Below are 13,082 nucleotides of genomic sequence, written 5' to 3' on the forward strand. Positions count from 1 at the left end.
CCTATTAAGAACAGTATGCCATATATGCCAGGTCCCTTGAAACAGCAAGCATGGACCGGCTCCCGGCACCCCTGGTCTTGGCCTGTTGGCAGAGCCCAGCTCCTGGGGATGGGGCAGGACCCCCTGCCTCTATTAGCAGCTGTTTGCTGGGTTTTCTCTCCAACCCTCCTCTGTAGCCTCATCCAGTGTCAGTGATTTTGTTGAGTTTCACATGTGAAACAGAGGGTTGTTTTTTTTTCCTGTTTTGCTCCCCACCCCCCTGTGCTGCTGGGTGTCATGTGACATATTTTGTCCCCTTTTCCTTGTCTCTCTCCTCACCTCTCTTTTCATCTCTGATCCCCTTCTGAGTCTGACAGCCTATGGCTCCCAGAGGCAGGAGCTTGCTAGAGGTGGGGGTGGTGGTGGTGGGGTGGTGGGGCTATCCCAATGGACCCTTGGAATCTGACGTGGAGGCCTCACCCACCTCTGTAGCCCCCTGTAGCCCCCACAGGCCTGTGGGAAGGGGGTCCCTCCAGCACCGGTTTGTGGAGTTGGAGGTGGAGGTGCCCATTCAGGCTGTGACCCTGGCCCTCCCCTCTCTGGCCTGAGTGTGAGTGTGTGTGAGTGTGTGTGTGTGAGAGTGTGTGTGTGAGTGTGAGTGTGTGTGTGTGTGTGGGGGGGGAGGCAAAGGTTTGAGGGGGAGTTGACACCCCGGCTATAGCACAAGCACCATAGTCGCACCTCCCCTGCCCCTCATCCTAGCCTTGACACTCTACTTTAGCGTCACCCCAAAGCACACTGTCCTGGTCTCTTGGTGGGCTCCAGGGGCCACAGAGGGGTGGGCTCGGTTGGGGTTCCAGGCAGCCCCCAAAGGAAGCAGGAGTCTCCAGCTACTCCCCCTCCCAGGCCTCAGCTGGGGACCAGCTCCTGGGACTGGTGTCCTCTCCCTCCCCAGCCTTTTCTCTGGGCAGATCCCTGCCCGGCCCCTCCCTGCCTTGTCCTCAGGCCGGGCCTGCCCCTGTCCTTCCTCCAAAACCTGCAGCACTGGGGTGGGTGGCAGAACCCCTTGTTTCAGGGACCCCAGGAGGTGCCCCTGGCTCAGGGGACTGTGTGTTGGTGGTGGGGGAGGAGGTTGAAGGGGGGGGGGAATTCCTCACCAGGGGAGCCAAAGACAGGGCTGTGCCTCACCCCAGGAGCCACCCCTGTGCCCATCCCCCCTCCATTCAGGTGGCCTGCTGCTCTTCCTCCCCTCCTGCCCCTCCCCCCAGCCCAGCTCTGAGCTGCAGGGTTCCCACCCCCACCTGGGCAGCCAGGAAGGAGCCTGAATGGAGCATCCCCAACGCAAAAAGGACTGGAGGCCTCTGGCCTCTCCTGTTCCCGTGGGACAGGCCAGCTGCGGTGTCCACGTGGAGTGCCCACACCGGCCCTTCTCTGGCTGAGGCCTCCCCCCCCCCCCCCCCCCGTCACCACCCCCCCCCCCCCATGGGGCCTGCAAGGGAGCCTCACATTCAGGACCGTAAGGGGAGGAGCCACTGGGAAAGGTGAACAAGAGAACTTCAGTGACACTGATGAGGATGAACTAAAGGCCTTTGTAAGAAAACAAATAAATAAATAAAATAAAATAAATAAAATGCGGCTCGTGACCTACTGTCACTCACATGGCTTTGCGGGCCCCCATGTGTGTCCCTGGGGCTGTGGGTGGGTGGTTAGTGGCTGGGAGGCCAGGTCCCACCCTCAGGAATGAAAAGGGCTCCAGGTGCAGCCGCCTCCGGGGAGGCCTCAGCCCTGGGACACGTGGGGGAGCCTCTCAGCCTGAGTGAGTGAGCTGCCCTCCCTTCCCACAGGACCCGTTGAGGGTGAGACAGAATGTCCTCTGAGCTTTGGGAGAAATACCACAAAATAGGAAACGGGTAGCTCTTTCAGAGAAAGAGGAACATTGAAAACCTTTGAAAATACAGTTTAACCACCTCCATGGAGTCAGTAAACATGTCATCTGAAGGTTATTCCCAAGGCCTGTTACACTCCATTTCACGGTCATGGGAACCAAGGCCTGGCCATTCCTGGGGCTTTCACCTGCAGGCGCTGCCTTTTCCTGTGTCTTTGTTTTAAGTGGCTCAAGCTCTCCAAAGCATCTTCTATTTGGGGTCTAATGTCTACTTAACCCTTGTCCTGAGCAGGGAAGGCAGACAGTCACAGTTCCATTTTAAACCCTTCTTTCTAGACTTCTCACAAGTTGACAACGTCTTGCTTTTCAGTAAGCAAATCAAGTTCACTGGCTTTAAAAACACTCAAATAACAAAATTCACGTTTACCCCCATATTGCTTCACACTGTATGCAGCTGGAATAATCAATTACCTTTTTTAAAGAATCCTAGATCCTATGATAATTTACAATTTTTATACTTATGTACGGAAAGCCTTCCCAAGCTCAGCCAACGCGCATGTACCATAGTGACATGCCCCTCCCCCCTCTGAAGTTTATAGTCACGCGTTTTTCTAGAATCTCAAAGGCCTGCGTCACACTCAGTGCTCTTTCATGTTACTGTGGTGACTTTTCTTTACTGAGTAACATTTTAAAAACTACCACTGAGGTAAGAGCAGAGTGAATAAAGGGCTAACATATAGTTTAGAAAGTGTCAGAGTGATGGGACAGTCTCCACATGGTCCTGCAAATGTCCTTCATTTGGAGAAGAGGAGCCCCAGGAGCCATGGCTCCCTCTGAGGGTCCCACCCCCTCCCGGAACCCCTCTCCATCCCCTTGAGGGCAGCACCACCCAAAACTGCGATGTAGGAACACTTTCTTCTCCACCCTATTTCTGCTGTAATTATTATTATTATTATTATGTTGTTGTTGTTGTTGTTGTTGTTGTTGTTAATCCTCACCTGAGGATATTTTTCCATTGATTTTTAGAGAGAGTGGAAGAGAGAGGGAAAGACAGAGAGAAACATCATGTGAGAGAAACACATCGATTGGTTGCCTCCTGCAGGAGCCCTGACCAGGGCCAGGGCTGGGGAGGAGCCTGCAACCGAAGTTCGTGCCCTTGCCAAGATTCAAACCAGGGTCCCTTTGGTCATCAGGCCGATGCTCTGTCCACTGAGCCAACCTGGCCAGGGCCAAGGTATCACCTTTTTTTTTTTGAATTTTCCATCTGACTTTATTTTCAAATACACTTTCTTTTTTTAAAAAAACAATACAGTTTCTGTGGGGATGACAAATATCAGTATTAGGAAATCCAATTATACAAAATCTAGAAGCCCGGTGCACGAAATTCGTGCATTCGGGGGTGATACCTCAGCCAGGCCTGCGCAGTCCGGGAGCCCTTGGGGGATGTCTGACTGAGAGTGGGCCTAAGCTGGCAGTCGGACATCCTTAGCGGAGCCTCTCCTACCACTGCCACTGCGCTCGCCAGCCTCCAGCCCAGCTCAGGGATTCTGGCTGAGCGGCGTTCCCCCTATGGGGGCACACTGATCACCAGGGGGCAGCTCCTGCATTGAGAGTCTGCCCCTTGGTGGTCAGTGCGTATCATAGCAACCAGTCATTCCACTGTTCAGTCAATTTGCAAATTAGCCTTTTATTATATAGGATACGACGTCTAGTTGGGTAGATATATTATGTTTTGGTGACACACATTAGGTGGCACTCTTTACACAGTGATTATAGAGTAACTACCCTGAAGCACAGAACTGTACCAGCCACAGCTGCAGGCCTGGGCCTCTCTGCTGAGCACTTTGGGAAACTGGATGCCCACTCCATGGGCCGGACCAGGAAACCTGCTCAGGAGTTCAGCCCTGAAGGGGCAGCTCCCAGAGTCCCTGGCAGCTGAAAGATTCCAGGCAAGCAGGTGAGTGATGAAGTAGTTACAGCCTCACTCACAAAAGCTGCCATTTCTCCTTCTAGAAAGAAGCAGGAAGGGAAGGAATTCCTTGAATCCGCGCCTGGCCTGTCAGGTGGGAGCGCAGAGGAAGCTGGGAGAGCGGTGGCAGGAGACCCGGTGGGCCACGTGGGCCGGATCCTTCATAATCATGGTTGGCTCCTAAGCACTGGTAGCAAGGTGACTTCCGATTTGTCACCTCTGGTAAATTACAGATAAATGAACAAGGCCCGGAGCCATACAGGAAGATTAATAAAAGGTGCTTCCAAACTGCTCGCAGCAGGCTCACCACACAGGCACCCCGATTTCTTCTTCCCGCGTCGGGCTTGCAGAGCAGCTCCCGTGGCCATTTCCAAACCTCCCTCCCTCCATCTTCGGTCTTCACTGAGCACTCCATGTCCCCAAAAGCTCCAGTCCTGTGGCCATCTCTCCCCTTCTTCCGGTTTCACTGCTCCTGCTGCAATTGGCGGCTCCCCCTGTGGGCTCATCCTTCCCAAGATCCTCCTCGCTCCCAGCCAAGACGATGGGCTCATGGGGACAGAAACGCTTGACCTGCAGAGGCCATTTTTCTGGGATGTTCTCTAAACCCTCAGGGCTGTCAGTGGAGAGACACATCTGGAGAACATCCGTCTCAGGGCAGGAGAGGGAACTCCAGCGACCATCCTCCTCCTGCCCAGCTGTGCCCCCCAAAGCCCACTCGGCTTGCTCTCCATCGCCTTTCCTGTCTGCCCCCTCGTTCCCACGCACCGGAGGTCCCTGCACCCCTGGGAAGCGGTCCTTGTAAGAATCAGTAATGAGCCAGCAAGTCTTGCTACCGGCGCCATCACCACCATCACCGATTCCCCGGATGGCAGCCATTGCTGACCAAGGTCCTGCAGGACGCACCCGAGGCCTGTGGCAGAAGCTCTGCAAAGGACCTTGACCTTCTCAGGTGAAAGATGCTCGGGAGCCGGTCCGACTTCGGCCTCGCTAAGCCCACAAGGCTGGTCTCCTGTGGGAAGCTCCCTTCTTGGCAAGAAATGAACAAACAAGGTCACATCCAAAACCTCATTTCAATACGGAGCAGGAAGTTGAAGCTCAGCGCATGAGGAAATAAAGACAGCGATAGTGAGGGTGCAGCACCGCCTCTGCTGACAGGAAAGTGTGGGGAGCAGGGCGGGGCCAGCCCCCCAATCAGAGGTTCCTGAGTCAGGAAGTGGGAGTGTGAACATCTTCCATCACTCAGTCCCCACAGGCAGCTGCCTCACGCTGTGGAGGACAAGCATCATGAACACATTCAGGTCAGTGGCTGTAACTGGTGACATTCTCAGAGTCCACTTCATGCTCACAGGGTCCCACAGACTCCCCACCACCCAGTCCTCCCCTCTGCCCACCCCTCCCCTCAGTACGGTCTCACCTTTAGAAGCCGAGAGAGACACATCAGAGCCCTGGGGGCTGTCACTGCCTGGGGGGGAAACACAAGGACGGGGTCAGAGCCCCAGGGCAGGAGACTAAGGAGGAACTATGGGGGGTTCCCCTATGGCTCCCATCTGCACTGTCCCAGGGACTCAGGGGTCCCCCCTCCATAGTCACTGGCAGCCTGAGCGTAGCTCCCTCCTTTCCCGCCTGCGGGAAGAAAACATCCCGTGAGAGACCAGGGAGGAGGAGGCAGGGCCATGAGGTCCTAAAGGAAGCCCTAGTCCTGGGCCCCAGAGAAGTTTCCAGAACCCTGTGTATAGACCCAGGGCAGGACCAGAAAACCTGAGGGAAGTGCATGTGCGGGGACTGGACCCACAGCCCTCCTGGAGGTCTGTGCTCAGCAGGGACCTGCCCTCTGACCTGGGGCTGCTGGGAACGGGGTCCCCACCACCAGCATCATCAGGTGACAAGTGGGTCCCTCATTTTCCCACGGGCCTCATACAGAGTAAGTGTGAGCACAGAGCCCCACACTGGCCATCACACGCATGGGGATGGTGCTCCCCATGAAGAGGCAAGACACACCTCTACCTGGGCCTGAACCCCCAGTTGGACAGACACTCAGACCCCACCCCTGCCCACCTGAGCACCTTCTCTCCCACATCACAGCTGCAACCACGGCTCCCAGCAGAACTAGGCCCCCAGCGATGCCCATGATGATGAAGATGAAGGTGTGAGAAGGCGGCTCTAGGGGGAGAAGGGAAGAGAGGGTGAGGGCACTGACCCCAGGCCTCAGCCCTGACCCCACAGAGTTCCCCCAGGGTCTGTGCCCACGGCCCCTCCTCACCCCATCTCAGGGTCAGGGGCTCGGGCAGCCCCTCGTGCTGCACATGGCACGTGTATCTCTGCTCCTCTCCAGGGGGCACCACCAAGGCCGCCCACTTCTGGAAGGTGCCGTCCCCCGCAGGCCTGGTCTCCACCAGCTCCATGTCCTGGGTCTGGTCCTCCCCGTCACGCTGCCAGGTCAGGCTGATGTCCGCAGGGTAGAAGCCCAGCGCCCAGCACCTCAGGGTGACCTCATGGGCAGAGACGGGGTGGTGGGTCACGTGTGCCTTTGGAGGGTCTGAGGGGAGGAGAGAAAATGCAGAAATCTTGCATTCGCCATGGGACACTCCAGCAGCGCCCATGTGACCATCCTGAGAATGGACAGCCACCTGGGGTGGGGGAGGGAGCACACAGCCCACACACCAGCCTGGACAGAGGCACCTGAGAGGACCTCCTAGTCTTTAGAAAGTTCTAGAATCAGAGTGACACAGCCCAGGGCAGGAGGCATGTCTCTGAGGGGAGAAAACTGATTTCTGGTTCTGACCCGGGTGGAGGCCACGTGACTCATAAAAGCTGTGGTCAGGCCTCAGACACAGTGGGTGTGGGCAGCGCACAAGGCCTGAGAGAGAAGGTCCCTGTGGGTCCCAGAGCCCCTGCAGGGCCCATGGGGACCGCTGATGGGCTATTTCAGGGGGGGTCTCCCTGCACCCCAGGAGAGCCTGCACTCCTAACTGTCCCTGAGAGAAGGGGGCCCCTCTGGTACCTGACCTGACATCCAGGGGGCTCCCTCCCTGACCCAAGGAGGGGTGTCTGACACTGACCCCCTGTCCTGTCTCCTTGTAGGAGCCCCAGCCCCGGGGAGAGGGGGCGGCCCCAGGGCCCCTGGTACCTGCGCGCTGCAGGGCCTCCTTCCCTTTGTCCAGGTGAATGCGGAGCCACTCCATGCACTCCCCCTCCAGGTAGCTCCTGTGCTGCTCAGTGTGACCAGCTGCCTCCCACTTGCTCTGGGTGATCTGAGCCGCCATGTCCGCCGCAGTCCAGGAGGTCAGGTCCTCGTTCAGGGCGAGGTAGTCGGCGCCATCGTAGGCGTGTTGACTGTACCCCACGAGGAGGCGCCCGTCGGGTCCCAGGTCACAGCCAAACATCCACTGGAGCGTGTGAGACCCTGATCCCGCCCAGAGGTCAGCCCAGCCCCGCGGTCAGCCCCGCCCCTCCCGCCCCGCGGGGACTGAATCTAAAACTGAAAGTGAAATCTGGTCAAAGTCCCTGCGGGCTCCTCCCGGGTGGAGGCCGGGCGGGTCCCACCACCTCGGGGTGATGCTCGGACCCGGCGCGCGGCTCACCGTCCTCGCTCTGGTTGTAGTAGCCGCGCAGGGTCTCCAGGCTCCGTCGGAAAGTCTGTGCGTTGCCCTTGCTGATCTGCGTGTTCCGGTCCCAATACCCCGGGTCCTCCCGCTCCACCCACGGCTGCTGCATCCACGGCGCCCGCGGCTCCATCCTCGGATTCGGGGCGTCGCTGTCGAACCGCACAAACTGCGTGTCGTCCACGTAGCCGACGGCGAGGACGCGGGGCTCCCCGCGGCCGGGCCGGGACACGGCGGTGAAGAAATACATCAGGGAGTGGGGGCCTGGGGAGCGGACGGGGGGCAGGGCCGGGGCTGGACACGCGCCTTCCCGGCCCCGCGCCCCCGCCGGGTCCCCTCGCTGCTCCCCGCACCGCCGCCCCCTCCGACCCCGCACTCACCGGCCCAGCTGGGGGTCAGGACCAGCGCCCCCGAGAGCAGCAGGAGGAGGGTGGGGGGGTTCAGGACCCGCATCCTCGGCGTCGGGGGGACCATCTGAGTCCTGGCGCTTCTGCAGAGGGCTTATAACGGGGAGCCGCGGGGACGCTGATTGGCTGCTCTGGAAACGGCTTAGCCAATGGGAGTGAGAATTGGTGTCGCGTCACGAGTCTCCAGGAAGGAGGCGCCGACACAGGTTGGGAGAGGAGAAGTGAAACCAGGGCGCTGGGGAGTCCCCACACGGAGCTGCCCCCCTAGACTCTGTCCCTGCGGAGCCCTGAGCGCAGACCTGGGCCCTGGGACTCGGTCCTGCCCCTCCTCCCGCGCGGGGCGCCGTCACTCTGTCCCCGAGGCCTGGCCCCGGCGCTGTGCTGTTCAGGGCCCTTCAGACATTTTGGTGTCAGAATCTCAGTGCAGCCTCACAACAGGAGGCAGGACCCCAACATAATCTTGTTTGTGTGGGTTACGTCTGTCAATATGTACCACACGGGGAATCACACAGTTTGAAAAAATTGGCAATTCCTGTAGCATGTTAGTAACCCATGAGATCTTAACAGAAATAGTGTTTTTATGAAAAACACCAATTTCCCAGATAAACAAGGTGGTGAGAGGAGGGGACCTGCTTCCCTTTTATGTCCTTGCACCTGTCACTGGGAGACGCTGGGTTTTCACATTTGCTTCCGCATTTCATCTCTCCTTTCGCGGGCAATACATGAAATACACGGCCTCACAGAAATGTGCAGGAGGAGAACTTTTTTTAAAATATGTTTTTATTGCCGAAACCGGTTTGGCTCGGTGGATAGAGCATCGGCCTGCGGACTGAAGGGTCCCGGGTTCGATTCCGGTCAAGGGCATGTACCTGGGTTGCGGGCACATCTCCAGTGGGGGATGTGCAGGAGGCAGCTGATCGATGTTTCTAATTCTCTATCTCTCTTCCTTCCTCTATGAAAAATCTATAAAATATATTTAAAAAAATAAAATATGTTTTTATTGATTTCAGAGAGGAAGGGAGAGGGAAGGATAGATAGAAACATCAATAATGAGCGTGAATCATTGATTGGCTGCGTCCTGCACGGCCCCTACTGGGGATCGAGCCCACAACCCGGGCTTGTGCCCTTGACCAGAATCGAACCTGGGACCCTTCCATCCACAGGCCGACGCTCTATCCACTGAGCCAAACCGGGTAGGGCAGGAGGAGTGCTTTTCATAACCTTTTCCGATAAGTGTGAACATTCACCTGTGATGGTCACTCAAACCACAGAAGAGGTCGTTTCTGAAAAGGGCTTCGCAAAGTGGAGATGGAAACCATGTGAGTCTTTCCTGTTCTGTTGTGTGCAGATCCCCAGGCTGTCCTGCTTGCTGGCTCTTGTCCTCATGCAGTGTGACTTGAAAGTAACGCATGTTCCTCTGAGTCCTAGCGACCTCCCGCAGTTGAAGCCCTGGGAAGCTGTGCAGCTTACACGGTGGGACACAAGTTTTCCAAAATTCCGGTTTTCCACATTTTTTGCTGAAGTATTTGAAAATCACCTGCCACCACCATGACCCTCACCCCTAAACAGTTCAGTATCCACCCTTAAAGAATAACCCTTTCCTTTCCAACAATGTTATTATTACAGGCAGACAATAACGGTGGCCCTGATATAATCAATTGTCAACGTGGGAGCTGCAGGCCCAGGCGGGGCACCGTGGGCAGGGGGACCCCGCAGCCATGGGCGCCCTAGTCCCACCAACGAGGAGGGAGAAGCCTTGGGAAGGGGTGGGCCAGGAAGGCGAGGCCGTGGGCGAGGCCATGACTGTGCCGTGGACGCTGATTCCGTCTCAGATGACGGTGTCAGGAGGAAATAGGAACCCAGAGCAGCAGCTCTCCCTGATGCGCCTTCGCCCCAGAGCTGGCGGCTCTCAGCGCTGAGGACGCGCGTGGGGAGGGCGGGACCCGCACAAACAGGAGGTTTCAGGGAAAGACAGGGGTGGCGCTGTAAACAGAGGAGGGGAGAGTTTCGGTCTTGTGAGTCTCCTCAGTTTAAGGGGATGATGGGGACCCACTGCGGGTGCCGGACGCCGCCCTCGCCCTGGCGCAGCTCGATCTCACACTTTACTCCCCGGTCCAGATCCCGAACCTGTCGGTCACCGTCACGGGCACGGCCAGCACATCGCAGTGGCGCTTGAGCCGGGTCACGAGGTCCTCCACGTCCACGGTCTCGTTCCGGAAGAGGATGAAGAGCGTCTTCCCGCTGGACTTGCTGCGCCCCAGCACCACGAAGTTGTCCCAGCCGCCCCCCCGCTCGCGCTCCTCCTGGTGGACGCGCAGGAACAGGGCCAGCTTCTCGGCGAGAGGAAGCTCACGTCGAACGCGCGGCTGCCGGCGATCTGGGTGATGTCGCCGGGCGCCATGCGGATGGGGCGCAGGATGGGCGCGCCCACCACGAAGTCCCGGGTGGGGCAGGCGCTCTCGTCTCCCTGGAAACGGATGCGCACAACAACGCCGCCCTTGCTCGGGTTGGCCGCGGAGCCCGCCGCCGCCCCCAGCTCTTCTGGGGAGATGCCTCCGCCGGCGCCGAGCCTGGACGGGGTCGCCATGGCCGCCCCTCCGCCTTCTTCCTCCGGCCCGCCTCCGCGACGCCTTTCTTCCGGCGGGGCCCGCCACCTCGCTCGGCGGCTCCCTCCGTCGGGCCTTCGGGTCCCCGCGGAAGGCCGGGGGGGAGTCGCCGAGGCCCGGCGCCGCCACTCTCCTCCTCGCTCCGCGGCGGCCGCGACTCCCGCAACTCACCCTTCTTCCGGGGCAGGCTCTTCCCCACGGGGCCCAGCCCACCTTCTCCGAGGCGCGGGCCGCGGGGCGCGCGGGGTCAGGAGCTGCGGGCGCCCCCGCTTCCTCTCCGACACTTTCTTTTTTTTAAAAAAACCACTACACTTTCTGTGGGGATGACAAATATCAGGAGTAGGAAATCCAATTATACAAAAATACTATGTCCAGTTGGGTAGATATATGATGTTTTGGGGACACACAGTAGGTGGCGCTCATTACACAGCGACTATAGGGTAACTACCCTGAACCACAGAACTGTAGGGGCCACAGCTGCAGGACCTGGCCTCTCTGCTGAGCACATTGGGAACCTGGATGCCCCCTCCAGGGGCCCGACCAGGAAACCTGCTCAGGAGTCCAGCCCTGAAGGGGCAGCTCCCAGAGTCCCTGGCAGCTGACAGATGCCAGGCAAGCACGTGAGTGATGAACTAGTTACAGCCTCACTCACAAAAGCTACCATTTCTCCTTCTAGAAAGAAGCAGGAAGGGAAGGAATTCCTTGAATCCGCGCCTGGCGTGTCAGGTGGGAGCGCAGAGGAGGCTGGGAGAGCGGTGGGTGGCAGGAGACCCGTAGGGCCAGTGGGCTGGCTCCTTCATGATCATGGTTGGCTCCTAAGCACTGGTAGCAAGGTGACTTCTGATTTGTCATCTCAGGTAAATTACAGATAAATGGACAAGGCCCGGAGTCATACAGGAAAATTAATAAAAGGCGCTTCCACACTGCACGCAGCAGGCTCACCACACAGGCACCCCGATATCTTCTTCCCATGTCTGGCTTGCAGAGCAGCTCCCATGGCCATTTCCAGAACCTCCTTCCCTCCATCTTTGGTCTTTGCTGAGCTCTCCGTGTCCCCAAAAGCGCCAATCCTGTGGCATCTCTCCCCTTCTTCCGGTTTCACTGCTCCTGCTGCATCTTGGCGGCTCCCCCTGTGGGCTCATCCTTCCCAAGATCCTCCTCGCTCCCAGCCAGGACGAAGGGTCCCTGGGGACAGAAACGCTTCACCTGCGGAGGCCATTTCTCTGGGATGTTCTCTAAACCCTCAGGGCTGTCAGTGGAGAGACACATCCGGAGAACATCCGTGTCCGGGCAGGAGAGGGGCCTCCAGCGACCATCCTCCTCCTGCCCAGCAGTGCCCCCCAAAGCCCGCTCGGCCTGCTCTCCGCCCCCTTCCGTGCCTGCCCCCTCGTTCCCATGCACCAGAGGTCCCTGCACCTCTGGGAACGGGTTCTTGTAAGAGCGATGAGGCAGCAGGTCTTGCCACGGGTGCCATCACCACCATCACCAATTCCCCGGATGGCAGCCATTGCTGACAAAGGCGCTGCAGGACGCCCACACGGGGCCTGTGGCAGAAGCTCCGCAAAGGGCCTGGACCTTCTCAGATGGAAGGCGCTCGGGAGCCGCTCCCACTCCCGCCTCTCTGAGCCCACGATGCTGGTCCCGTGTCCCAAGCTCAGGGACTAGGGCGGGCGACTAAGGAGAGAACCCACAGAGGACGGTGGGCGGACCCCGAGGACCCGGGGGCTTGGCCCCTGGCACCCCCTTAACCAAGCCCTCCAGGGGAGGCTGATGCAGCCCTGTGGGCACCTGGTTTAGGCTCTCGCTACCGAATGCGTGACCTGTAGACCAGCACCATTAGCACCAACCCGGTCGAGGGCTGCGTCTCAGCGCCACGTCCAGGCCCCTCCCGCGCACAGGCCCCACTCGCTGGTCTCTGCCCAGAACCAGGTCGTAGGGGCTGGGTGTGTGGTCTGAGGAGACTGCCTGGCCCGGTTCGGTGCTCACTCCTCCTTCCTGTCCCTCCTGCAGCCCCTGCTCCCTGGGGCCTCGTCCACGCCCCAGGCTATGACTGTCCTGTCTGCTGCCCCCTCCCACCTGTTCCTCCAGCCTGACCTTCCTCCTAAAGTCCCCACACTCAGCGTTCAGCGGCCCCGACAGCTCCCCTTCCCTTCCCTTCTCTCCAGGGGAAGGCTTGGAAGACCCCTGCACACACCCCCTCCCCACAGGCCCTGCCCCACCCCCCTCCCTGTCTCTGCTGACAACAAGCCCCGTCCTCCTACCTGCATGGCACAGCTCCGGGGTGTCCTCCCTCCCTCTGGCTCCCTCCCCAGATTCACTCAGAAATGCTGTGACATCCATCTGTCCACATGTGCTCAGTGTCCAGCCACTTCCTACTGCTTCCCCCTCACATCCCCGCCCAACCAGCCTCTCTCCCTGGGACACCGGGAAGTGCCAGCTCCATTCCCTGCAGCCTCAGGGGCCCGTCCTCATGATACTGTGCTCAGCTCAACAGCCAGCCTGACCCTTTTATTTTTAAAAATATATTTTTATTGATTTCAGAGAGAGGAAGGGAGAGGAAGATAGAAACATCAATGATGAGAGAGAATCATTGATCGGCTGGCTCCTGTACACCCCTCACTGTGCATCGAGCCC

The 13,082-nt window shown here is 58.7% G+C and overlaps 1 pseudogene across 1 annotated transcript; it reads right to left on the bottom strand.

Moving 5' to 3' along the window:
• Positions 1–5,039: 5,039 nt before the first annotated feature.
• Positions 5,040–7,888, bottom strand: LOC308530522 (HLA class I histocompatibility antigen, B alpha chain-like; annotated as a pseudogene). Its single transcript has 7 exons — positions 7,816–7,888; positions 7,415–7,699; positions 6,961–7,236; positions 6,094–6,369; positions 5,889–5,993; positions 5,424–5,456; positions 5,040–5,295 (listed from the first exon to the last, which is right to left on the bottom strand). The product of its transcript is annotated as an HLA class I histocompatibility antigen, B alpha chain-like (transcript).
• Between the last annotated feature and the right edge of the window lie 5,194 nt (positions 7,889–13,082).

The sequence above is a fragment of the Myotis nattereri genome (genome assembly GCF_964212035.1).
Source record: "Myotis nattereri genome assembly, chromosome: 15".
NCBI lineage: Eukaryota > Metazoa > Chordata > Mammalia > Chiroptera > Vespertilionidae > Myotis > Myotis nattereri.